Here is a 27,996-nt window from a genome sequence, read left to right on the forward strand (position 1 = left end):
CTGGAGCTGACACCGAGGACATTATTGCAAGGTTTCTTGGCTTGCCAAGCCAGCAAGCACCACTGGCAGGTGGTGTAAGGGAAATAAGTACAGTTATTTAGAACAATGAATATATGTCCATTCGAGCTCTCATTAATCTTTTAACACTACAATGCTTCCCAATAACTTAGCTACAATGGTACTTCCTTATGTTATTACTGACTGGACTACATTGACATAATTCTTAAAGCTGTTTTTCTTTAGAAAGATCCTCAGAGGCTCAGAGAGATGGAGAGTCAGTCAAACTAATCTTTGTGTCTTTTCTGGAAGGAATGAGGCCCATAAGCAAGTAGAGAAAAGTCTATTATCCAGAGATTCAATTATTACCAGTAAACAGGAAGCATTACCAAACTAATATAAAAGTAACAAAATCTTCCAATACATAAATATGTTTAACTAAAAAAAATAACCTCACAAGAAGCCAGAAAAATACTGAAGCTTGGTTTTTTCTTTTAGAAGAGTACGAATCTGACGCTTCCTTTCATTTCTTTAACATCTTTCTTACCTACACTTTTGTCTCTTCATTAGTCTTCTTGAGATCTGCAGACATTAATGCTTTGCTTTTGAGAATGCTTCATTGTGCTTAGTAGAGGAGAAAAAGTTCTCTGCTTAACTATAAAAACCTAGGTGATATCACAATCCCAAAGCTTTTCAAGAATTTGTTTCTTTTTTTTTTTTACCTCCTTCCTTACTCTTCAACACAGATCTGTAATACTTGCTTCTCAATTGTACTTTGTTGCTGCACCTTCTATATTTTGCAATGCCAGTGGTCAGATTCATAGCAACAGCAGCAGCACCCAGGTGGTTTTCTTCTTGCTCCAGGTCTTTGCAGATCTCCACATCAGTTAATCAGAAGGAAGATGATATATATATATATATGTGAATATACTAGCCAGTTCAATGCACTGCATGACAGAAAATGCTCTATGTTATCCAGTGATGAAGGTACCTGCCAGAGAAAAGGCATTGTCCTTCAGGTCCTAAAATACACAAATGTCTTAAAGACCATAGGTGAAGGAATACATCAGCCTTCATCAGCAACAGTAGAGCTGTACCCACCTCTGAACTGCAAATCACAGATCAAACATGTCTCCCCCTACAGTTATAAATCAAGCATCAGAAGTAGGCTGTAGCCTCTTCTGGCTGGGATGGTACCTCTTTGTGGTCATACAGAGTTTCCTATAATCACAAACTCTGAACTTACACACTGTTTTGTTACTATTTAAACTTCACCCTTTATCAATAGCCGTTAAGCTGTTCTGAGGAAATCTGTGCCTTCTTATTCTTTCCATAGTATGCAGAGTAAACACTTGGTGATGTAAATGAATGAACAACAGGGGATGTTTTGTTAATCTGCAGGTGTCTTTTGTGGTAATAAGAAAAAAGAAATACTTATTGGGACATTTTATCAGTGGTGACAAAAATTTTCACAGGTTTGGGATCCTTGCTGCCACCAATCTTTACATTGCTTTCTAGATATGGCAGAGATTCTAACCATTGTAAGAGGGGAATCCACTGAAGCAGATACAAGGATTGAACTAATTAAGGCCAAAAACATGACTTGCAGTATTCCCCAGCACTGTCACCTTTCTGATTTTCAGCATGTAAGCCCATTTAATTGCATGTCAAACAATAGGGAAGCCTCCTGACTACTGTATGCTTAATATCTACTGCAACCTCTCTGACATTTTAATCATAGATTCTTTTATAAAAAAGGTGGTGATTGGTGACAGCCAACATGGTTTCACTGAGGACAAATCATGTCTGACAAATTAATGGCCTTCTATAGTGGGGTTGTAACGGTAGTGGAAGACGAAGAGCAACAGACATCATCTACCTGGACTTGTGCAAAGCATTTGACACTGTCCCACACAACCTCTTTGTCTCTAAACTGGAGACTGGAGACATGGATTTGATGGTTGGACCGCTCAGTGGATAAGGAATTGTCTAGATGGTCTCACTCAAAGAGTTGTAGTCAATGGCTCAATGTCCAAGTGGAGAGTAGTGATGAGTGGCTTTCCTTGGGCATTGGTATTGGGACCAGTGCTTTTTAACATCTTTGTCAGTGACACGGACAGAGGGATTCAGTGCACCCTAAGCAAGTTTACCAGTGACACCAAGCTGTGTGGTGCAGTCCACATGCTGGAAGGAAGGCATGCCATCCAGAGGGGCCTTGACACACTTGGGCCTCTACAAACCTCGTGAAGCTCAGCAAGCACAAGTGCAAGGTTTTGCACCTGGGTCAGGACAATCTCAATTACAAATACAGGCTGGGTGGAAAATGGATTGAGATCAGCTCTGAGAAGGACTTGGGGCACTGGTTGATGAGAAGCTCGACATGACCCAGTAGTGTGCAATTGCAGCCCTAGAAAACCAAATGTATCGTCGGCTGCATGAAAAGCAGCATGGCCAGTGGGCCAAGGGAGGTGATTCTGCCCCTCTACTCTGCTCTTGTGATTCCCCACCTACAGTACTGTGTTTAGGGTCCCTAACTTCAGAAGGCTGTAGACCTCTTGGAGCAAGTCCAGGGGAGGCCTACGGAGATAATCAAGGGGCTGGAGCACCTCTCCTATGAAGACAGCTTGAGAGAATTGGGGTTGTTCAGCCTGGAGAAGAGAAGGCTTAGAGGTGACATTATAGCAGCCTTCCAGTACCAAAAGGGGGCCTAAAAGAAAGCTGGAGAGGGAGTTTGGACAAGGACATGTAGTGATAGGACAAGGGGTAATGGCTTTAAACTGAAAAAAAGGAGATATTTAGATTAGATATTAGGAAGGAATTCCTTACTGTGAAGGTGTTGAGACACTGGAAGGGGATGCCCAGAGAAGTCATGGATGCTCCCTCCCCAGAAGTGTTCAAGGCCAGTCCAGATGGAGCTTTGAGTGATCTAATCTAGTGGAAGATGTCCCTGCCCATGGGAGGGATGTTGTAACCAGTTGATCACTAAGGTCCCTTACAACCCAAACCATTCTATAGTTCTATGATTTTCACATACTCATAACTTTGACAACCTGAATCAATAGAAATGCACCTTACCTACAGCAGAAATTTCCAACACTGTGTTTAGGTAAAAATCATAACAACGCCAAGGTCACGAAGGTAAAAGGTGTATATCTAAATTAGACATGAATGATGACAAAAAACTTTGCTTGTTTGGTAAAATTAGTGCCTTTAAAGTAGGTTGAGCATATCAAGGTGGCCTAGCAATTCTCTATCACATAATAGATAACATTTTACTTAGCTCATTGATGTAGTTAGTCCTACTGAAGTCCTTTGATCTCTAAATTTCATTCTAATTTGTTATTGTTGAAGAAAGGTATTTAGTTTTGCCACATATAGCAACATAAAATGTTAAGCTATTCATTATCCCAAAATAAAAGATATTTTGATGAATATGGAATTCATACTCTTTGAAAATTCTGTCCCTTGCTTCTGGCATTGCCATGTGTATTTTTAAGCAAAAGAGACGTGCCCAGGTTGATCTTTATTGGTATACTTTGGCAGGAACAGAATAATATAGATTAAACATCTCTTTAAACCCATAAAAGAAAAGAAAATTAAAAACTTAGGGAAAATTGAAAGAGAACTATGGGATATCATTCTACTGCTTAAAAGTAGCTTGAAAAACAGGAATCTTCACATCAACCCCATATTTAACAGTTTTGCAAGTCACAAATCAGTCCTGTCTGCCCTTGCACTCCAACAGATCAAACTCCTATGCCACACCTCACCACCTCAGATTATGAATAATTTATTTCCTCCCCAACAACCTTGACTTTTTGCACCCTCCATTTCTTACTCTGTCCCAGTGTTCACTTCAAAGATCTGTATTGCTCTGTTTCCTGCACCACTGCAACAAAACAGCTTTGTCATGGTACCATCTCTGCTGGAACGCAGTCTTTTTCCACTTCCTGAATTTACTCTCAAGACTATATGCCTTTATGAAAACTATGTTTTAACTGATAGACATGTACTAAACAGTGGTAAAAGGGTCTTTGTCATGATAGATGATGCCTTCATCTAACATGATCCAAACCTTCACCTATTTTCATCTCAGAAGATCCCTGAGATGGATGCAGTGGGTACCTATTTAGGATTTGTCAATGTACTTCTCTTCCATCGACTAATCCAGTCTTCCCTTTAAGCCCGTGGATTTAGCATCCGTAGTAGACAGAGGCACTTTGTTCATAGGCTGACTAGCCACTGGGTGAAATATATCCCTTTTTGTTGGTTTTCAACCTCCTTGTGCAATCTTTGTTAATTCCCATGTACTTGAATTAGAAGAAATGGGGAATGTATGAAAACTATCACCTTCATCTTGCTTGTGATGTTTCACGCCTCCATCTTATCTCTTCTATACAGGCTGCCTTCCCAGTACTGAAGGGTCCTGGTTTACTTAGTTGGTGGTCACACAAAAGTTATTGAATACTGTAATAATTTTTGTTGCCCTTCACAGGATGTTTTTCAGCTTTAATATCCCCTTTTGAAGATGAGAGTACCCGTGCTTTATACAACATGTACGATGTGAGCAAATCATGAATTCATACAATGTCATTATGACATTTTCTGTTATTGTTCTCTATTTCTTTCTAGTGATCGTTAACATTTACATCTGCTTCTTTGACTGCTACTGAGCACTGAGACTGACATTCTAACAGAAATACTTATTATAACCTGAAGATCTTATTTTTGAGAAGTAATGGTCATTTAAAAGGCCATCATTAGGCAAAGTTAGGATTGTTTCCTCTGTGCATTGCTTTCATATTTCTACACTGAATTTAATTTGCCATTTTATTCTCCAGTCTCATAAATTCTGTCAGTGTTCACATTCATTCATTGCCTTTGTTGTTAGTCCTGCTATGAATAATTTTGCATCATCAGCAACCTTTGTTATGCCATTGCTCATCCTTTCCTCCAGATAATTTATGAATATGTTGAACAACTCTGACTTCAGTAGGAATCCACTGATGACCTTCCTCCACCACCCTTACTGCCTCCAACCATTTACTCAAACTTTCCATTTCAAACAATTAATCAGCAATATAAAGGACTCTCTTTTTATTCCTTTACCTATTTTTAGGGAGGGGGTTGCCTTTTTTTTTTTTTTTTTTTTTTTTTTTTTTGAGTGAGAGAGAGAGAGAGAATCTGTTGAATACCTTTCAGGACTCCAAATGGGGTCTGTTGACAAGACCATCACATCCACATTCCCACTGCCTTCCCTAAGGAACTTCAGCAGGCAAAACATCTCCTTATCAAAGCCATACGGATGATTCTTAAGTAAATGGAACTTAGCTGAAATGGGTCAATGAGAGCTCAGTGGCTACGTTAGGTATAACTTAGTGATCTTCTGTCCTAATGTTTTATGAATCTGTTCAACTGTGATCAGATGCCAGCTTTTGACAAAAGGAAACCCCCCAAACTACCTGCTCTTTTCTTCTCTACTACATAAAGCTCATTTGTATATTGAAAAATACTAATACTTCAATCATTACTTTTGGACTATGATTTGGAAGTAGACATGTATCCTAAATCTCCCTACTGCTGAAACCAAAGACAGGCTGGGTTTTCATTTCTTATAAAAATCTGAACATTGATACATCACTGCTAATCAACCTTAAAGCCCTTATCTATTAAAAAAAATCGTGAAATTTGGATATTTTTAACAAAAATTCTCATTATTCTACATAAAACTGCTCTATTATATGTTCAATACTTACTAGCAGATGTGATAAAAAAACTCCTTAAGCAGGTTTCAGAACTTGTTAAAAACAATAGCTAAGGGATGTATGTTAGTACCAAGCAGCTGTGTTCTGAAATTGGTCTTAATTTAAGTAATCAACAAGGCATTTACTGTTATAGCATGTACCTGTGTTTGTATAGTTCTGTTCACCTCTGCATACTTTATCCTTAAAGAAAAAAATGCTAGTTAGTAGGAAACAGGCATACAGGTGCATGGACTGCAGCTCTCTAGGAGCACAAGGTAGGAGCACCATCTGAGAAGGGGAAAATTGGATAATATAATGTGTGAGGGGTGATTGACAAAAACGACTCATTCATACAACAATTCTGTCAACTAGTCTTCTGTAAACTCTACCTCAAAACTAAAAGGTCATTATAATCTCACAGAAAATTCAGGCTTCTGGAAAAAGGAAAATCAATTTGGAAGCTCCAAAAAAGTCTGAGACAGTCAGAATGCTGTATTTCAATTGTGCTGTTCAGATTTTTTCATGTTAATATTTAAATAATAGTGAAATAAATATACGTGTAATATAAGTATATTATTGACATAAAAATAAATGCAAAAAAAAATCTTTGTAGCAAAATATCTGACTTCTTCCCATTAAATATTTACAAAAACCATCATTTTTTTATAAAACACTCTCATATTGGCAGAACGGATTTTTTTTCTAGGAAAACTATTCTGTTAAAAAACACCCACTGAATTTATTATCTGAACACATAACTTGACTTTATTCAATATCTGAACAGCTCACAAACCTTTCTTTTCTGTGTTCTTTTTCCTACCCATGACAAGCACTTCCCTTCCTCACTTTTAATTATTGGCATTTTCCCTCGTGAAGGATATCTGTACGGGGAATACTCGATCTCTTAAAAAGGCAGATGATAAACTTCCTGCAGGCGTCTAGCTGTTGAAAACTTCAGATAGAAAGACAAAGAGGCAGGATTAATCTAATTCCAGTTAGTCATTTAGAGTCATTCCTTGGTGAAAGACAGACATTTAGGAGCCAGTTTACATCCCATACAACAATACACGTTGCAGCCTACCCACTTCCCCTGATTAGAGGAGCAGCCTACACATTTATTCCAGATGGTGTGCTCCGATGTTAATTACTGAAGGGCTGTAACAAGAGAGGATCTATTCCAGATGTGCTGGCAAGTGCCAATAACTCCATTAATGTAGAGAACAGCTGCAACTTATAGCACAACTGAATACAAAGCCCAGTACTGTCCCTCCACCTAATAAAGCGTCTGCATATCACTGGTGAAGAAGGACTCAATTTTGATATTGCCACTGAATTAGAAGGGAGCTAATACACGGAAAGCACTGAGTCAAACCTAGACTCACAAATTAACCTTTAGGAAAGGAATGAGAGAAGAGAAGCCCTTTGCAAAACAGAGAGGAAACTGAACTGTGAAACTAAAATCTCCAACTAACATAGTGACCTTTGGGTTCTAATAATCTGAAGAGACTTAAATATGACATATGGCATTTTTTGACCTTTGAGGTTTTATACTAATCAAGTTTCTGCAGTCTGTTAAATAAGCAGGATTTTACAGGTTAAAAGACTTTGTATGAAAATAACATGTTCCAGATTTAGTGTTCTTTGAGCACTACAGTACAGAATATAGAATTACTTTATAATTGTTCAAACACATAAATTGCTACGTCTGGTTCATGAAATTTATTTTTTAAGACTACAGTTTATGACTACCATGACATTCCTCACACCCCTATAGTCAAAACTCTATCAGTGGTTGTACTTTATATTTTCTTCTTCAAGGCTATATTATTTTATTTGGTGGTATTTCTACATCTCAATGTGCACCCAGGAAGCTCAGTGATTTGAGACTGTGTTGTGTGCATGTAAACTTCAACAGAAGGGATGAGGAATCTGTCCAGGTCTCCCTCTGTGACTATCAAGTCTCAGGAGCCATCCCAGAAGGTGACTTTTCCTGCTGATCACCTATCGGGCCTGAAATATCACTTTCATAAGCCAGTCCTCATAATCATAGAATCATAGAATCGATGGGGTTGGAAAAGACCTCCGAGGTCATCAAGTCCAACCCTTGATCCAACACTGCAGTGGTTATGAGACCATGGCACTAAGTGCCACATCCAGTCTCATCTTAAAAACCTCCACGGATGGGGAATTCACCACCTCCCTGGGCAGCCCATTCCAATGTCTGATTACTCTCTCTGTAAAAAATTTTTTCCTAATATTCAACCCTCAACCTCTCCTTGTAGGACTTGTGCTCAAGACCCTTCACCAACCTCGTTGCTCTTCTCTGGACCTGCTCCAGCACCTCAACATCCTTCCTGAACTGAGGGGCCCAGCACTGGACATAGAACTCAAGGTGTGGCCTCATAAGTGCTGACTACAGGGGAAGAATCACTTCCCTGGACCTGCTGGCCACACTATTCCTGATATAGGCCAGGATGCCACTGGTCTTCTTGGCCACCTGGGCACACTGCTGGCTCATGTTCAGCCTGCTCTCAATCAGTAACCCCAGGTCCCTTTCTGCCTGGCTGCTCTCCAGACACTCTGTCCCCAGCCTGTAGTGCTGCAGGGGGTTGTTGTGGCCAAAGTGCAGGACCCGGCATTTGGCCTTGTTGAACCTTATCCCATTGGAATCAGACCATCTCTCCAGCTTGTCCAGGCCCCTCTACAGAGCCCTCCTGCCTTCCAGCAGATAAACACGCCCCCCCAACTTGATGTCATCTGCACATTTGCTAATGGTACACTCCATCCCCTCATCCAGATCATCAATAAAGATATTAAATAGAAATGGGCCCAACACTGATCCCTGGGGGACACCACTAGTAACCGGCCACCAACTGGATGCAGCACCAGTCACCACCACTCTCTGGGCCCGGCCCTCCAGCCAGTTCCTAACCCAGCAGAGAGTGTCCCTGTCCAAGCCGTGGGCTGCCAGCTTTTTCAGGAGTATGCTGTGGGAGACAGTGTCAAAGGCTTTGCTGAAGTCCAGGTAGACACATCCACAGCCTTCCCCTTATCCACCAGGTGGGTCACCTGCTCATAAAAGGAGATCAAGCTGGTCAGACAGGACCTGCCCTTTCTAAACCTGTGCTAGCTGGGTCTAATCCCTTGTCCATCCTGTAGCTGTTGTGTGATTGCAGTTATTGTTATTGTATGATTTCTAATTCTTTGGAATTAAAGGAAAAATTTTTAAGCCTCTCTATGATTCTATGACTGTATTTATTATAAATGTATACCCAAGTCAGGAGGAGAAACTCTCCCACCGGAGTGTTCTGTAGTTGTGAAGGTACGGAGACAGGGGCAGCTTCAGACTTTCCAGAACATGCTGCTCTGCAGGCTGTCAGAGCTGTGGCTTTTCAAAAATGTCACAGCTCCTTAAGGAAGCTATCACTTTTTTCAATACCTCAACTGAAATGTATTCTACCTCCTTGCCAATAACATATTCACTGGAAAACAAGGAGGAGAGACTGTTCCTGGAAAGGCTTCCAAATTATGTAGCTTAATACATTTTCTTACAGTAGTCACCTAATAGCTTTTTGAATGGAAAGGTATTTTTTCCCCTGTACAGCCTTGTGAGGTATTCCTGAGAGAGCACAGAACTGATCTTGAGGAGTCTCTAAATGATGTTTTTAAGAAATCCAGCTGTAAGGCAGGCACAGTGTCTGGTTTAGTAATACGCTAAACACAGCTCTCCTGGGAGCAGCAAGGTGCTGGGCCCTCTGTGCTGGGAAGGTATCTCAACAAGTCAGCTGAGAAAAACAGGAGCGTATGCCTTGGTCTGCTTGCCTCCTGTCCTCTCTCTATTTCCTGCTGTCCCCAGGGAAAAACACATAACTGGGAAAGTGCAGAGCCTTGCTCAGCTCACTGCTATCTCTTCCCTGTCTTGGGGCAGGCCTGAGAGCACCTGGCAGAGACGCTAAATGAGGCTGACTCCACAGATGCTGCTGGGGAAGACAGCCTGAAGCACACACTATAAAGCAGACTCCAGAGCACCTTGTGAGTGACAGATGGTGGGGGCCAAGTCATTACCCAAATAAAATTTGAAGCCAATGTTCTAACGTGCAGTCAACTGTGTTTAATTAGGGATATAATCAAATAGGTATTATTCCTAAGATTAGCTGTAGGATATTCTTGCACAGTCAGAAATTTAGAAGTAAAATGGTTGCATGCAATTAGAACAATTTGTTCTGACCTAGCTGTCTAAACCAGTCATTCACAATGCATCTGAACTGCCAAGGAGCTGTGGGCTAGAAACACCAATTGATCAACAAATGGATTTAATAATCATTGAGAGGGAGCTTCTTCTAGCAAAAATATACTTGAGACTTAGCACATCAGCTGAACATCAGGTCTCATCTCAAGTCCTCCCTTTGAGTCTGGCAGAAGGATGGATTTCCAAATCGTTATGTCCCCCTGCAGATGGCTGCCATTGAGAAAAGTGGTGACAGCAAAAGTGTTGAGCCTGTCTTACAGGCTCCAGCCACTGCACCGGCATCAAGAAACATCCAGAGATGGTCAGCCTCAAATAGAAGGGGTAAACACAGCCTTTGGCAAACACAGATGGACCTTTTGCTCTTATTTTGCTGCTTCCATGGCCCTATGTAGAGAAATGCATTCATACCCAGCATATGCAGAAACTGGTACCATAAATGTTGCTATCATGGAAACACACAAAACTGAGGGTGAGCATGCTCTTTAGTCTTGTGTAGAGTATCATATAAATACCATATAAAAGCATTTTAGATGCAACTAGTAAGTGCCGTTGTGCGACCTCCCTGAATTCAGTTATTTTAGGCAGTAAAAAAATTCTACCTCCCTTAAAGCTGAAGATTAATTTCCCGTTGCTTTTAACTTCTTGGATCAGAAGCCACTTCCCTTCCTCTTCCCTTTCCTTTCCCCTTCCCCTCTCTCTTACCTTCCCCTCCTCTTCTTCTTCGCCTTCCCTTTCCCTTCCACTTAGTGTCACCTCCTTTCATGCAAACAGTAGATTGTCTTTATGTGTATAAGAGTTATAAGGCTCAGTATGTTAAGACACCACATCCAGTTCCTGATTTTTCCTTTGGAATGTGCCCAAGTGACCTATATCATGCATTTCCCATGGGCTGCCTAGAACTTCTGCTTTGTGAACATGCACTGAAGGAAAGCATCTGTAGCTGTCTGCCTAGCAGCCTATTTTCTGGACTTGTTCTGCCCTTCACCTGTTATAACCACATACCAGCCCTAGTAGCACTTTACAAGAAATAAAGCAGTAATAATGTGGGTGAATTAAATTCCTTTTGGCTGAATTCTAATATAATTTATGTATAAAAAAATGCACATCTAACCTGTTTATTGTCTGATAATTTATATAATATGTTTATATTTAACAGATCTCTGATTACAATATAAGATGCATACTTCATTTGTGTTTAGAATCTCTTCTCATTTTTGTTTGTTTGTATGTTTCCTCTTAATTGAAGAAATTCTTAAGTGATATTAAATGGAAAAAAATAAGAACATTCAGTCACTTTGCAGAACACTTCACTCAGTAATGGTGTACAGCCTGTACCATAGCATCTGAAACAAAATATTTTGGTGGGTTTTTATTTGCAAAAAAAACTTTTATTTGCTCTGTAATGCTGCTACATGGGTGGCAGAAAGGAATGGGAAAAACAAGGCTTGAAGATTCAGGAAGAATAAAGACAAGATTAAACATCATATTGGGCTCCACTGGAAAGGAAAAATTCTGAGGACAAAAAAGGAGAAAAATCATTAAGAATGGTGTCTGCTCCTGTAACTATCTGTTGTACATTCCTGAGGATCTGGAAGATAAGATGGAAGGAAGAATCACAGCCATATGAAGAGGAGAATAAGAGCATCATAAGGAGCAAGTATTCTCTTCTACTTAAAAATAAAAAATGTAATACTTTTTATTCAGTTAATGATGATATCTGGTATAGAAATAAAGTTACAATAATGATCGGCATCTGCATTCCACCATCCATGTGACACGCAGAGTGCAAGTGCTGTGTAGCTCCAGGAGGCTCCCAGGACAACCAGGATGCCCTGCTCTGTCCAATCCATCCACTGTTCCTGAAATCTTCTACACTGGTGAACAGAGGAGGCAAAGTCTCCATAGAAACATTTGTATGTTAGAAAATACGTGGGATCTAATAGAAGTGAGAAGTTGAAAATTCAGACAGTACAGGAAGGAGCCTTCTGGCAGTTTGCCGCACCTTCACCAAGTTGGTTGAGGGTAAATCCAAAGGGTGGCAAGGAGAACATGTCAGAAGAGAAAGCCATCTTCAGAGAAACCTTGGAGAGTGGATTAGCAGGAGCTATATAAGTGCAAAGTCCTACACCTGGGAAAAAATAACCAGAGCACAGCGCAGTGTGGCTGGGGAGTACCTTGCTGAAAGGGACCTGGCAAACAACAAGCTGAACATGAGTCAGCAGCGCGACCCTGCAGCCATGAAGGCAAATCAACTCCTGGGCTGTATTTGCAGGGATATCACTAGAATTAGAGATAAGATCATTCTACAATATTCAGCACTTGTCAGACTGCACCCAGAGTACTGTGTTCAGTTCCGGTCCCCACAATTCAAGAAAGATGCAGATAGACTGGAGAAGGCCCACAAGAGTACCATAAAGATGATTAAAAGGGTTGAAGAACCTGCCCTAGGGGGAAAGACTGAAGGAGTTAGATCATTTATGTGTGGAGAAGAACAGAGACCTCATCATAGTATTCCAGTACTTCAAAGGAAGCTGCAAAGGTGACAGAGGCTCTCTCTTTACAAGGAGCCAAATGCGAAAGACAGGAGACAATGGGTACAAATTATTCCAGGAGAGATTTCATTTTGATATAATAAATAATTTTTTTACAGTCAGAACAATCATTCAGTGGAATGATCTCCCCAGGAACATGGTAGATTCCCCACCACTGCAAGTTTTTCAGATTAAATCACACAGGGCGCTAAATAATGTCCTCTAGGCTTCCTTTTCCATGGAAGGTAGAACCAGACGATCATTGGAGGTCATTTCCAGCATGGGCTGTTCTATGATTCTGTTGCATTTTGCAGTACTGGAAATAGCAAAGCAATGATCCCAGGCCCAAAGAGTGCTACAATACCAGGGATAGGATGAGGGCAGTGAGAGAAGAAGAGTTTCAACTTTTTTCCAAATTCAGTAAAATACAACAAACCAGTAAAAGCGAGTAAAGACTTCACAGCACAATCCTCCAGCAGGGGAAGGGAAAACAAGAAAAGCAGGGGAAATTAAGGGACCGTGATGTTCGTTGTCCAGTGATACCTAGAGACACCCTCCCATGTAAATTTACTCTTTGGACCTACCCAACTTTGTAAATGTGATAGAACATTTCTACCAGTAAAAGGCAGACAGGTAGATATGAATATTCTGCAACTGGTGGTGTTGTATATAAAACACCTGGAACAAATTATGAAAGTCAATTTGCTTTAGGAATTGATCAAGTATTTTTAATTCAGTTATCTGAGTTAACTGGACCTATAAGTTATTTCAAATACTAGAAGTCTTCCCCAAAACAACGATTGTGTGCTTATGTTTGTGTACTGATTTTGGCTGGGGTAGAGTTTTAACTTTCCTCACAGTGGCTAGTATGAGGCTAGGTTTTGCATTTTTGCTGAACACAAGGATTGATAACATAGAGATGATTTTGTTGTTACTGCTGAGCAGTTCTTATATGGAGCCAAGGCCTTTTCTGCTTTTCATACTGCCACGCTGATGAGGAGACTGGGGGTGCATGGGAGGTTGGGGGAAGAAACAACCAGGTCAGGTGACCCCAACTGGCCAAAGGGATATTCCATACCATACGACATCATTCTCAGTATATAAAATTGGGGGTGAAGGAGGAATGGGGAGGCATTTGGAATGATGACATTTGTTTTCCCAAGTAACTGCTACTGTGTGATGGAACCATGCTCTCCTGAAGATGTCTGAACACCTACCTGTCCATGAGAAACTGTGAATTAGTTTCTTCTTTCGCTTTACTTGTGTGCATGGCTTTTGCTTTCCCTATTAAACTGTCTTTATCTCAGCCCATGAGTTCTCTAGCTTTTACCCTTCCGATTTGCTCCCCAATCCTGTTGGTGGGGGTTGAGCAAGCAGCTGAGTGGTGCCTAATTTCCAATTGGGCTTAAACCATGAGAGTTTGGTACCCCATAGAAACAAATTATGAAATACACATTGAAAAGCTGTTGAAAACCTTGAAGGATTAGTAATAAAAAAACAGAAAGTAGCAAAGTAATTTTATTTTATTACAGTAATTTAGAGATTTCATCTGAAATTAGATACCATTATACTAGTTACCACCCCAATGGCTAAGAACACTGCTTCCCTCATGAAGAATTTGCACCTGAGAAAATAAAATAAACAAAAGATGGCATTTATCTCATGTAACTTTAGCCATGTAAAAATGAGGCTCCTCCAAAGCACAGTAGAAAGAAACTCTTCCACAGACATATAATTTCTTTTACCCACCTCAGACATGTCTCTTCAGATATAACAACCTATCCTGCGCCCGTTTCCCAACCCTTCCTTCTTGTCCCATTCCTTCCTTCTCTTTCCGTCTCACTCCACTGACCACAGAGAGATCTCTCTCTCAGATTAGATACTCAACACTTGGATAGCCAAGTTGAGTGAATCTGGAATGACTTGCCCCATGACTATAAAGTGGACTAACAGCAGCAGGGCAATGCGAATGCCAATGGAACTCTGTGCAGGCAGGGAAGCCTGGGCATGCAGCAAAGGGTCAGGAAAAAAATACTGAAAAAAACCTTGAAAATTTTACAAGAGTTTTTCAGGTAAATCCAAAGTGGGAGGTCTGCTTAAATTCACAGATATAACAGTTAGAGGCGTTTCATTTCCACTGAAAACTCTTGGTAAAGAATCTTCTACTGAGAAATGGGAGGTTCTGAAAATCAGACATGTATTCTCTGAGCCCCATTTAGCATAAGTCCACATATTTTTCAATAACAGTAAATTCTTGACAAACTTCTGGTAATAAACTTAAATCTTGTATCCAAGGAAGGAAGTAGTAATGGTACGGGTTTTTCTTTTCTTTATGCTAATTTTCCTGTAAGACACTTTTACCTGGCCCTGCCTTCTACAATCTACTGTTATTGTTTCCTTCTTGGATGCAATGCTTGCAAAATGTCTAAAATCAAAACATCAGAAAATACTCTATAAAATTGGTACAGAAATAGCAGAACTGAAAAATTACAAGCTTGATGGCTTCTACCTCGCAGTTTCAACGCACACCATCTGATATCACATTTCTGTGCACCACCTTATTCCTTTTTTTGAGGTCTATCTTTGCAATTTACAATCCACAAGGTTGCTGAGCTCTGTGGAAATGTTAATTAGCCATCTCCTCAAGGCACAAACTTTGTCCTTACTCCTGTGAGGTATGCAGGATGCTATCAGCACTATACAAATATTAACTGAGATAACGTAATGGCAACTCCTCCACAAAAGGTACCGTTAGGGTGGATTTAGAGTTCTCCAAATGTCTTTCATCACAGTGGACAAACAAGTAACACATTAAGCAGCCAGTTCTCAGCCCACAAAAGACCAGCCTTAAGGGATTAACCAATACCATCACATTTCTCACTGACACCAAACACTAACAACATCTCCAGCATGCACACACTTTTGATTCAACAATGTTATCATCACCCTCAGTGTACACATCAAGCAGTTGAAAAGGACCAGTTTGTCATCAACACATAAATAAGCTCTGCAAAATCAGCCACAGTAATTGAACCTCTAATTCTGGAACTGCTTCTAAGGTGATAAAAATCTAAATAGTGGAAGAAATGTATTGGCTAAAGTAAAACTCACAGTCAAGAAACATCAAGGTTCTTTATGGAATTTGTTGCATTAAATTAATCCTATTGAACTACAAAAAGCAAGGAGCCCATCTAGTTCTATCCATGCCTGGGACCAAGTAGGGGAAACTCAGACTGAGACCAAATCAATAGATTTTCATCCAGGTCTAAATTTTTGAGACAACTGGACCGTAGTTGCTGTTCCAGGTGTACAGTTACTATCACTATAATGAAAACTATTAGGCCAAAGGCTTAGTGCAGCACAAAATGGAAGGAAAATATCCTTCCCATAAAGTATGTCTCTCCCAAAAGACTCAAGTGTTTGTGTTTTAGTCTCATTTTAAGGGCCTTTTTATGGTACTCTAATGGTGTAAAATAGCGGAAGGAAAATCAACATCACTCTCTAAATTAGGAAAACACCAAGCAAAGACCTATGAGGGTCCTCTTCTTCCTCTTCCCTCTCCTCTCAATCCAGGACCCCTGGAGGAGGTCACAGCCAGAAACAGAGTGGAAGCTCCTGCCTAGGGATTTCACTGTGGTCTTGGGTGCAGGCACCTCTTGAGGTGCAGGCACACAGGGGTGCAGCAACATTCACACTGTCTACACACACTTATCCACTGCCAGAGCTGCACAACAAAGTTCATTTATTCTCTTTATGCTCTGCCCTGCACAGCCATGTAAGTCTGGAATAACTCCATTATCTCAGCAAAAGGGCAACAGCATAAAACTGAGCGTGAAGGAGGTCAAACCAGTACAGCTCTCAGCTAATGTGTAAAATGCACACTTGGTTTGATTCACCATTCTGCAGTTACCAATAAAACAGTTTTTTAGGAGCCTGACATCCAGAACCAATACTTTAAATCAGAAAAAAAAAAAAGACCATCCAATCACATTAAGGAAATGAAGAACGTGAACTGAAATTTAGCATCTAATTACATTATCCATATACCCAGTATGCATTCAGATTATTAAAGACTTGAATAACTGTAATACAGTTTACAAGGAAAAAATCCTAGTCTCTACTTACTCACAGACTGGGGAATGAGGGTCTTCATGCAGAAAGAAAGGTGTCACACACTCTTAGTACTCACATAATGAACTTAGATTCTGGAAAAAAAAAATTAGGATGGGCACAATCTTCCAGTGGTTCAGACAGGGAAAAACAGATGGAGTTTAAAGAAAAAAGATAAAACATTGGGCAAGATCCAACCCATCCTCTTCTGGTACTCAAATTGTGAATTGAAGTATAAAAATTTGGAATCTGACTCTCAGTGAGGGCACCCAGATTACAGCTCCACTTTCAGGCAGTATAGGGGATAAAACTGAACCAGAGAGCATCCTTCTACATGAGCCCTATCTTATTCAACAGGAAAGTGGCCATAAAAAAATTCCCACTCTTTTGGGGGACTTAAAGGAGTCAGTCAGACCAATACAAAATACCTCTGCTCAGAGTGTGGGTGTCCCAGCTAGGGAGAGGCACTTGCATGTGCAGGCCTCACTTAATTTTAAAACACAGCCACCAAAAGAGCAAAGGGGGTATGAACACTTCACATGGTGATCCTGGCAGGCAGAGCATGCATCTGCCAGGGTCCTGAGATCTCGACCCCACACTGTCCTGCCTGCTGGATTTAATGGAATGTACATAAACGAGTGCATAAAAGCATCAGACCAGATGCTTGGGGTGATTGGATGGGGGGGAGAGGGGAGAGATTCTTCTTGTGGCATCCACTTTCTGGGCAGCCAAAGAGGAATATTCACAAGCCAGAAAAATCTGGAGTAAAGAACTGTCGCCCCAGCCTCAAAGTTAGGGCACTCAGGTGGGAGAAGGGAGTTCTGGTTCCTAGTTCCGGCTTTTATCTAATAAAGATCTAACGTAACATGAGTTGACAGTCCAGGGAGTTTTGTTGGTCATTACCTTAATTGGCAGAACTGCAAGGATACTGTTTTATATATTGATTTTCTAATGAAATTACTGTCCAGTATTTACCCTCCATATGTTTATTTCTCTATTGTGCAAGGCTCTCTAATGTCCCATGGGATTTGTAGCTAACCTAAAAGTTTATTATTCTGTGCCTTCTCTGAATATGCAAGGAATGCATTAGGCTCTCATAACCATTAACAACCAACTGAATGGTAGAATTTATTTATTTCTTAAACTAATGAAGCTGCTGATAAAGAATTAGCCTTGAATTTAGGGGAATCAGTTCCATTATTAATTACACTGCTTCAGATTTCGTCCCACACCGACTTGTTCTGCCTCAGTTTCACACAAAAATCCTGGATGTGATGAAGATGTCAGAAGTTTTGGTTGAAGACAGCAGCGATGAGACCAGTGAAGTCTCTCTCCCGTGCACAGCAGGCTGCAGGAAGCCAGCCCTGAGAAGCTGGGTTCTGACTCCGCTGATTCCAATGGCTTCTCCACCACATACTCCGTTTACTTAGCCAGAGAAGCGAGTCCAGGATTTGGCCCAAATGAACCAGGAGAAGAAAACATTTTATACATTTCAGAAGCATCTCATAATGCAGAAGGGAAAAATCTTGTTACAGTGCACTCCAAACAGCTTATTCTAGGTAATCACATTTATATTTATTAAATGAAACAGCATTCACAAAATGTCAGCATTGCAGCCAAGACATAAACAATGATATCCAAGACATAGTCCAGAAGTTAAAAACTGGTTTATGACACTTCCTGTTCTCAGATTCTTCCTTTCTACTTCCTAATGATCTTTAATAAGAGGATGTACCAACATTCATGCACAGCAATCTCCAGGCTTGCCACTTCATATCAATGCCTTTTTCAATAAAGGAAACACCATGTCAGGTAGCATATTAAAGATGAATGCAAACTTCTTTCCCTATAATTTGGTCAGTTATGCCCTGAAATAACATCTGCAGTAGGTTTTTGAATGTTTATTTTTCTGATGAAGATAACTTTTGTAAAATAGACATAAATTTACTTTCTTTGTTTATCCACTGATTTATTTAGTTAACCAATAGTAGAAGAAAGTAGATATAGAAGCAAGTGGATCTTAGTCAGTTAGAAGTTTTGGAAAAACAGCTGCAGGAGTTGCCTTTGTGCAGAAGTGGTGTTGAACTTTCAAAACAGGAAACAACCTAAACTAAGGGAGCATTGCAAGGGTTTTTCTTTCACTGCTGAATTGAGGGGAAAGATGCCCGAAGAAAAAAATTTTGCTTATTTTCAGTTTCAACACATCAAAATATGATGCTGACAATACACTCCTTATTTCATAGCTACAACCTCTACTATTCCAGTATCACTAAACACAAGCATAAGTCAGCGCATAGTTTTAACCATGGAAATAAACACATATCAGCAAAGTTAGGTTTATATGCCTTGTTGAATAAGGATCCAATTTTGCACTTCCTTCTGCAAAATGTTTTGGGGCAAAATTTTGAAAGTAAATCTGAAAACACCAATACACCAGTGTCACACTTTAATGAATTTGTACAGAGATAATGAAGAACGATGGATTCAAGATTTTCGGACACATCGTTGCAGAGAACAAAAACTACTAAATTTTGAGTCAAACAATGTATTTGAAAAAACTGACCTGGCAAAAAAGGGAAGATTATATCAGAACCTGGAACTTATCTTGTGCTGCAGTATTAGTTTATCAAAGCCCATTATAATCAAAACTGAAACAGTAAAGACAGAATTGCCCTATATATCAACAATGACCAGTGCATAAGAATGCTGAAAGTTATTGTGGAAACAGCATGATGTCATTGTAATATGACTTATAAACTGCAAATAAATACCTATGCAAGCCCCCTCCACTCCACGAAAAAACCAACAAAACAAACAAACAAAACACAAAACCCCAAACAAACAAAAAACCAAACCAAAACCAAAACCAAAACCAAACCAAACCAAACCAAACAAAAAAATACCCCAAACAACAAAACAAAACAAAAACAACCAAACTCATAAGACTCTTAAAATGAAACAGAAATTTCTAGAGTGACAGATATTTTGGTCAAGATGCCTACCTATTTTCTATAGTATTTTGTATATCAAAACGTTTTTCTTTCTAAGCTTCAAGCACTGATTTGTCTTCTTTCATTTTGATGTGGCTTTCAGAAAAGACAAGGCATTGTAGTCAGAGTGTAGTATCAGGACTGTAATATCCTCTGATGGGTAAAGCATTTCTACTGTCTTCGTTTCAGAGACATTTATTAATGGGTGGGCTGATAATGCTTATTATGTACCTGAGATAACCTCAAAAGAACAAACAAATACAACTAGAGGTAAACACTGTCTGTTTTTGTGGAGGTTTCTCAGCAAGAAATTGGATTTTCAATGCAAAATATATCACATTTTTGAAGAAAAACCAATTAGAGATTTGGGAACCTGCTAGCTGTAAAAAGTGTTTGGAAAATAAGCAAAACTACACTGTGTGTCTTCAAAATCACTTAATTCATCAAAGGGTAAAGAAAGCAACATCTCATTGAAACACATCCTTCTGTATCTTTTGTTTCTGATTCACATGAGGATAAGAAATATTAGTTTTCTAGTATTACATTATCTGGTAAGAAGTATTGACAAAAACGTAGTCATATCATTCAGACTATAAAGATGAGGTGATCCTCTTTTATTTCCCTCATTAGTATTTAATCATGTACAGCAAAAGAATTTCTGAAAACCCAGGTTTTCCTAGTACCATCACACCTAAAGATCCACAGCTATGGTTCATGTTGAAGTGTGTTTATTTTTATCCAAATGTAGTTTTTGAATTAAATTACTCTTGGGGGCTCACTGTTCTACCTGTTGTCCTGCAGGAAAACAACTCTCTGAAGAAATGCAAATAATTCATGATTCTTGAGGGCTTTGGGACAGTTACTATGCCATTCAAGTTCTCAGAACTGCAGTAAGTATAGTCTTGGTATCATCATTCCATATGGCTGCATCCAAAATAAGATGCTTAGGTGGGTTGTAAAGTGACATAGTTTGAATACACATGATTGTATCTTAAGCTTAGCTACAAGCCCTAGACCACCACATGTTCAATAAGGGATCAGACCCCTGTCAATTAAATTCTGTGAATATTCTATTATCTGGGAGTTGAAAGTCTTTAGCTGAGATTAGACAAATATGGATCATCACAAATTATAAACACTGCACTGCTGCACTGTCACCTAGTTATGCAATTAATATCATCTCACATATAAATATATATTTGTTTGTATATCACACAGACAAAAACAAAAGAAAAATAATGTAAACAGGTAATTTCAGGAGAAACTCTAAAACACAGCATTGATTCCATGTCCCATTATATAGGGCTACTTTTTAAAAGCTACACAAGCAATTAAGAGAGAAGAAAACAAGGATAAAACCAGTACATTTTCTACCGTGAAATAATTCTGTGTTGACAGGATGCATTTTTCACTGGAAAAGGTATTCCTCCAAAACTCTTGCCCAGCTTTTGTCAACAGTTTCCACTTTATTTGAGATCACCAAAGTTACAGAATTAATGTAAAACAAAGGAGATGTTTTAACTATGTGTTATTGTATTCTTGTCTTAAACTGGACTGACTTGCCCAGCTCTTTATGGAATCTCACCATGCTGTTTGGAAGAATGTACAGTGGGGATCAGCAGTTACATTAAATTTTTATACTCTTATTCCCATTCACTTTTTGAATGCTTTCTTTTATCCTCCTGGGACAGACTACAGTGTAGAGTGGAAAGCCACCGAATATTTGTGGCTTTTGTGTTTTCACGCTTTCCTTTCCCTTCCTAATCATCTCATAATTCTTAAAGTAATTATTAATTTACTTTTATTGTAAGATATTCTTAATTTGATTATTCTTATTATTCTTGCAATTCTTCTGCCTTTCTTTCCCCCTTTTAAGTATTTTTAGAAAGGATTTTCAGTGCAAAACAACTATGCAAATGCAAATTTTAACAAAAATTAATGCAAATGAAGAATTAATATTCAAAAATAGATTAGGAGCTTATTAATTTTTAACAAACAAGTATCCTATCTGCTTCACAAAAACAGTTCTTGGATCTTGGTCCCTGTTCTGAGGCACTTGCAATTCAATCTTGACTTAAGATACAAAAACCATTAATCAATAAAGGAGGAGGGTTGGAAATATGTTTCTGTTCCCTCAAGCAGCAGCAACTTTGTGTAGCACCAGTGGTGCCATTGGTTATGCTGAATACATAAATAGATTGCCTTTATGAACAAACATGATTCAGAACTGCAAGTTAACTGTGTTTTCTGGAACACACAGCATCTGCTATTTTGCACTGTGGTATCTTATCACTCATAGAGTCTTAACAGGTGTTTCTTCCCAGTTTCCTAAAGAACAGTGCTTTATTTATTATGAGCAGCAAGTGCAAACACACCAAATAATGGGACAATACGCAAGGAACTTAAAAAATCTAAAGAAAAGCAGAAATTTTAAGAGATAAACTCTTTTAAGTAACTAAGAAGATCAAATGAAAGAATGCCCTTGAAATGATGTTGAAGTTTTTGTCAGGTCAATATTACAATATTGCATTGTAACAGCTACTATGTCATTTTCTGTGGATGTTTTACAAGATTTACTAAAAAGTCATCGGAAAGGGTGCATATAACAATGATAGTGGGGTTTACTTTGTCAGAAAAAAAATAAGGTTGGAGATGGTTCAAAAGCCAAACCACTTTGAGCCTGTATTTTCCAATTTCAAATATCAAAGTTAGACATTCAGGATCGTGTAGGAGCATAAAAACCACAGCAGCCTGGTTTCCAGTAGCACCAAACATCCCAAGTAACACAGGAGTGCATGTGTTCATACCCACGAAAACTGGACTTCATGCTTTGCCCTGAGGCTAGACATCTACTTTGGGTAGCCACTCTGGGAGATTTTTCCTAGTTCAAGGTCATTCACAGAAGTAATACAAAACATCAAATCACCAAAAACGTTTTCTAGGTTCGCATCTGGTTATCTGATTTCTCAAAAAAAAAAAGAAAGGGAAGGTAATGGAAGTAATCAGGAAGCTGGAAAGACTATTTTATGGTATATTGGGTTTGCATGGCCAGATTTTAGCAGCAGGAAGAGTACAGGGATTCTGTGGGAAGCTGGTAGAAGCTCTCCCCATATCTGGCAGAGCCAATGCCAGCCAGCTCCAGGAGCACCCACTGCTGGCCAAAGCTGAGCTAATTAGAAATGATAGTAACACCTCTGCGATAACATATTAAGGAAGGAAAAAAGTTATTGCACAGATGTTACTGTGGCCAAAGAAGAGCAGAGTGAGAACATTTGAGAGGAACAACTCCGCAGACACCAAGGTCAGTGGAGAAGGCGAAGGAGGAGGTGATCCAGGCGCTGGAGCTGAGATTCCTCTGCAGGCTGTGGTGAAGACTGCAATGAAGCAGCTGTGCCCCTGCAGCCCATGGAGGGTTCACGGGTGTGCAGAGATCCACCTGCAGCCCATGGAGGAGCCTGTGCCAGAGCAGATGAATGCTCGAAGGAGACTGTGAACCTGTGAGAAACCCGTGCTTCAGGTCAGGGACCTAAGACCTGTGAAGAGAGCAGCCTACACTAGAGCAGGTTTCCTGGTAGGACTTGTGACCCTGTGGGGGACCTACACTGGAGCAGCCTGTGCCTGAAGGACTGCACCCCATGGAAAAGTGACCCACATTGCAGCAATTCATGGAGAACTGTTGCCTCTGGGATAGACTGACATTGGAGAAGTTCTAGGAGTAATGTCTCACATGGGAGGGACCCCACGCTGGAGCAGGGGAGGACTCTTCTCCCTGAGCAGCAGCAGAAATGTGTGATGAAGTGACCATAACTCCCATTCCCTGTCTCCTGCACAAGCATGGTGTAGGAAGTAGAGCCTGGGAAGGAGGAAGGGGTAGGGGGATAGTACTTTTTAGGTTTGTTTTATTTCCCATTACCCTGCTCTGATTTTGACTAGTAATAAACTCACTTAATTTCCCCAATTCAAGTCAGTTTTGCCCATGACGATATTTGGTGAGTGATCTCTCCTAGTCCTTACCTCAACTCGTGAATCTTTGCTATATTTTTTCTCCCCTGTCCAGATAAAAAAGGAAGTGATAGAGCAGCTTTGGTAGCTGCCTGGCATCCAGCTAGGTTCAAACTGCTACGTATGGGAAGTCACTAAATAAAAACAAACCACCATTCATGACTTCTAGTACAGTAATGCCTAGAACTCAGATACTTCTCTGTGTTGGACACCTGTGTATGTAAACCAGAGAGATATTTTCTTCTCACATTGTTTTGTAGCTTAAAATCCTAACAGCTGTTTTTCATTAGGAGGGGAAATGGCAAAGGTCTATAGACCAACAAGCAGTATAAGGAATATACATGTATGTGTTGCTTTATCTCCTCTCATTATACAAGAGGCAAAGAACATTCAATGAAATGAACAGGTATCCAGCTGCTGCAAGGATACGTGGGTTTTAGTGAAATGCAATTGGCTTCGGAATTCACTGCTGCAAAGTGCCTCTGAGAATCTCCACATTGCTAAGGAAAAAGAGGAGCATGGTGTTTGCTCATACACTGGACATCCAGGCATTCCCTCTGATTATATATTATGGCTTTACTTTCTCAGCAGCTCCAACTTTCTTTCTTGCAAAGCCATATTTGGGAGTAGTTCCCTTTGGGCAACTGTTCTTGTATGGACAACAGTATACCAGTTTGTCTCTTTCTGCCTTCCAGTGATATCCTCAAAGGATTAGATATTCCCGGATACACTCCAGGCCATGAGATATAAATCCTAGTTGCATGTTGTGAAAATATCACTCTCACAGATCTGACATTTTGATGACATTATCTCAGATACTTTCAGAGGGGAAAAAAATCAACCCAAAAAAACCCAAAAACCAACCAACCAAACAAAAAAACCAAACACCACAAAACCCTCCAAAAACAAACAAAGAAACCCCCCTCCAAACCCACATTAAAAATTGTTCTTATGTCTTAGGACCCCTGTTTGGGCCAAGACCCCATATGGCAGACACACTCCATGCAGAGCAGCAGTGTGAATGCAACCCAGCTGGTGTCATCAGTCCTAGAGATGGAGATAATTTCCCAGCCTTCCTGCAACATAAGATGTGTCACATTACTTACCCTCAGGAAGGCAGTGGGGATGCATCTGTTTAATTTACCAGCATAGATGTAATCAATGAGAGCAATAAATTACGAGGACCAAAAATATATCTGATGCTTAAAAGAGAACATGAGAATCATAGCTAAATTAAATATAAAATAAATATTACCTTAGCTGTGAATCCTCATGTTTCAGGGCACCAGTAAGTAAAATTTCTGTGATTAGACAGAAACTACAGCCCCAGACAATTTTATACGGTATGTATTTGCCTACAATGGTTTCCCATCTTCCTTGGTGTAAATCTTCACACACTGCTATTTTGACTGAGTCTAGCAACTTCTGTGATCCTAATATTGGCATCCAGTCATCTTGCTGTTCAGCTAATATATCCCTCAACACACAGTGGTCAATAATTCCTTTGCTGCTACTGGTCTTCTTGAAGTTTATGAATTTAAAACATTAACCTGTTTTGAGCATGAGGTAGCATATGATCAAACTAAAATATGTAGATTGTTCACAAGACCCTCCTATGGAGCATGCATTTGCTGTTAACAAGCAATTCCTGAATGAAATGAGAGTTCTTAACTCCCCTTAGTGAGAGTAGGAAACATACAGTATTTCTGGATTAGATTGAGCCCCTCAATCCTTGCCTGATTCCTGGCAAAATATGTTATCTGGCCTAAATACGAAAAGTTCAGCTTGCCAACCACCCCATGATCCTCTTGCAAGTGAAAGGCATTGGCAGAGATTTTTTGGGTCAAAGGTAGGCCTCTAAGATTATGATCTAATGGGACCTGGTTGTCTACATTCTCTTCATAGACCATGAAGGGAATAGAAAGCTCTACAGAGCAACTGATTTAAATCTAATGACTAGAACTGGTTTTCCATCAATTATAAAGGACACCTACAGAGATTTCTCTCACCCATAAACAACTACAATAGATGCTTTCCATTAAGTGAGGTGAATCCCACCACCATTTACATGATTCACTAACTTCATCAGCAGGACTAGACTGATGCAGGTATGTTGTGAATGGTCCTCATCACAAACAGCTTTGCAATTTGCTGCTGTTGTTCCAGGGATGCTTGTGCACACAAAAGCGTGACACATTTTTCCAACCCTGTTAGCTGACTTGGTAAAAAATACTATTTCTGTGAAAAAACTTTGGCATTTTTTTAAGCCACCACCAGACATCAAAACTAACATTAAACCCTCATTATATCAGCATTTCTTTATGTGGGAATTGGTCAGCAGCACAAAGGCCAAACAATGGGCATAAATGAGCTGAGTATTGGACTACAGCTGAGACACATAACCAAGAACATGGACCTTCCTCTGCCTACATCCCAGATTTTGAAGATTGTCTCAGGTATAATCGTGGGACCCAGTGCCCAGGGCTCAGTGCCTGCTGCAACCTTGGCTATATCAGAGTAAGTTCCAGGTACGCACACCCTCACACATACACCTGGAGTCACTTCTTTCCTTCACTTCCTCAACTAAACCTGCTGATGGCAAAGATGGAGGAGGAGGGACCATGTCCTGCAGGGACTCCTCCTCACTGGATGCAGGAATGAGGTGGGAAAGGAGGTATGACTAGGAACTTGGTGAAGTTTCTGTTCAGGAAGGGAAAAGGAAAAGAATAGGAAGGAGAAAAGACGGGACTCCAGTTCCTAGATTCAAATCCTCAGACACAATGTGTAAACATATGGGAACAAAATTTTTTCTCCTCACCCTTTGCCTCTGTTGGCTTAGGTGCTCCTATAGGACACAGGAGAGAAAGGTGTTTAACTACTAATGCTAAGGAAGGAGTCAGATCTCCTACTTCATAGGCGCCTTCTGGTATTTAACCTAGTATGCTTAAGCACTAAGCCTTTAACTGTGTGTGAAAGGGAAGTAACCACAACTGCATTTAGTGAGGAATTAAATCTTTGCAGCATGTGCTATATGTTTTTGGGGAATGCTGATTGAATTCAGGACCTCAGAGCTTGCAGGAAAAAGGATTCTCAGTTTCTGGGCTGTCATTGGGTTAAGGCATCAACTGACCATAACTGCTCAGACAGCAGAAAATTTTGTCATAAGAGGGAACTTCCAAATGATGGCTCAGGCCCCCCCCAGAGTTTAGTGACATCTAGATAGGTGGGTTTAGATTGAAACTTTGGACTTCAGGGAATTTCAGGTATGTCATTTTTCCCCTAGTGCCAAATCCTTTCTGCAGTTTTCATGTTGCTTGAAACTGGAACTATCCTGCAACTGAAATAATATTTAAACTTAATATAGGGAACAATATGCCAGAAGAACATAGAATCTAAGTAAGGATAGAGTGGGAGAAGAAGTTGAGCAAAAATGTTGTAAGAAGAGAAAGATAGAATTAGGAGAAAAGGAGAATAATTAGAATTAAAAATAAACCCCAGCCACTTCTCATGTTAAAAGCTCAGAGTTGTAAGCTAATTGGCATCTTATAGCTCTGCCAGAGTATTACAGAAAGAACACTTCAAGTTACCATCATGTGTTTTACGTGTTTCTTAATCATGTTTGTAACTGGAAGATGTAAGATTTCATCTATGCTAAGCTTTAGTACTTTACCACCAGAGTTTAATTGGTAAATCTTGGAAAGAAAGGAATACAAGCTAAAGCTTTGCTCAAAAAGCTTCTTTGTACAGTGGAAGACTATCATCAGGATTAAATGTCAGATAAAACCCCCACTTTATTAATTTTCACTTTACTCTGATATAAATATAGGAACCATGCAATTATTTCCAAATCCTATCAGCATTAAACTCTTCCCATCTCATACTTCTTCCTCACCTCACTTTCACCCCCAGTAGTAGAGAATAGTCTCCTGCTAACCTGTAATAATCTCTGCTTATACCTGCCTTTGAAGGAGATCCACCAAAACCTAAAAATAAATGAAACAAGATTAAGATTAATAAAATAGGCAAGGATAATTGTTCATTTTGTTATAATCTAAATTCAATCCATTAAGGAAAAAGTATAAGACTCCCTTCTAGCTAAATTGACTGAAACATTCTGCAACAATGGAGAGTAATAAAGCACAATTAAAAGTGAAAGTGACCTGGAGCTTTAAATACTGAGAACCATGGTAACGGAATAAGAAGGTCATTTAAAGGTCAGTGGCTTATAAACAATGTCCTCAGAGAAATTTCTCAAGAAGAAAATAATTTCAGATGGACTTACTAAGTAATTTATAAAAAAGAAGGTTTCTCCTGTCCTTAAGGAAGCCAAGAAAAATTAAATGCCTACTATGAGGCTCTGGCAGCCATTGTTT

Source organism: Corapipo altera, unplaced genomic scaffold (assembly GCF_003945725.1).
Source record: "Corapipo altera isolate COAL_440 unplaced genomic scaffold, ASM394572v1 0, whole genome shotgun sequence".
Lineage (NCBI taxonomy): Eukaryota > Metazoa > Chordata > Aves > Passeriformes > Pipridae > Corapipo > Corapipo altera.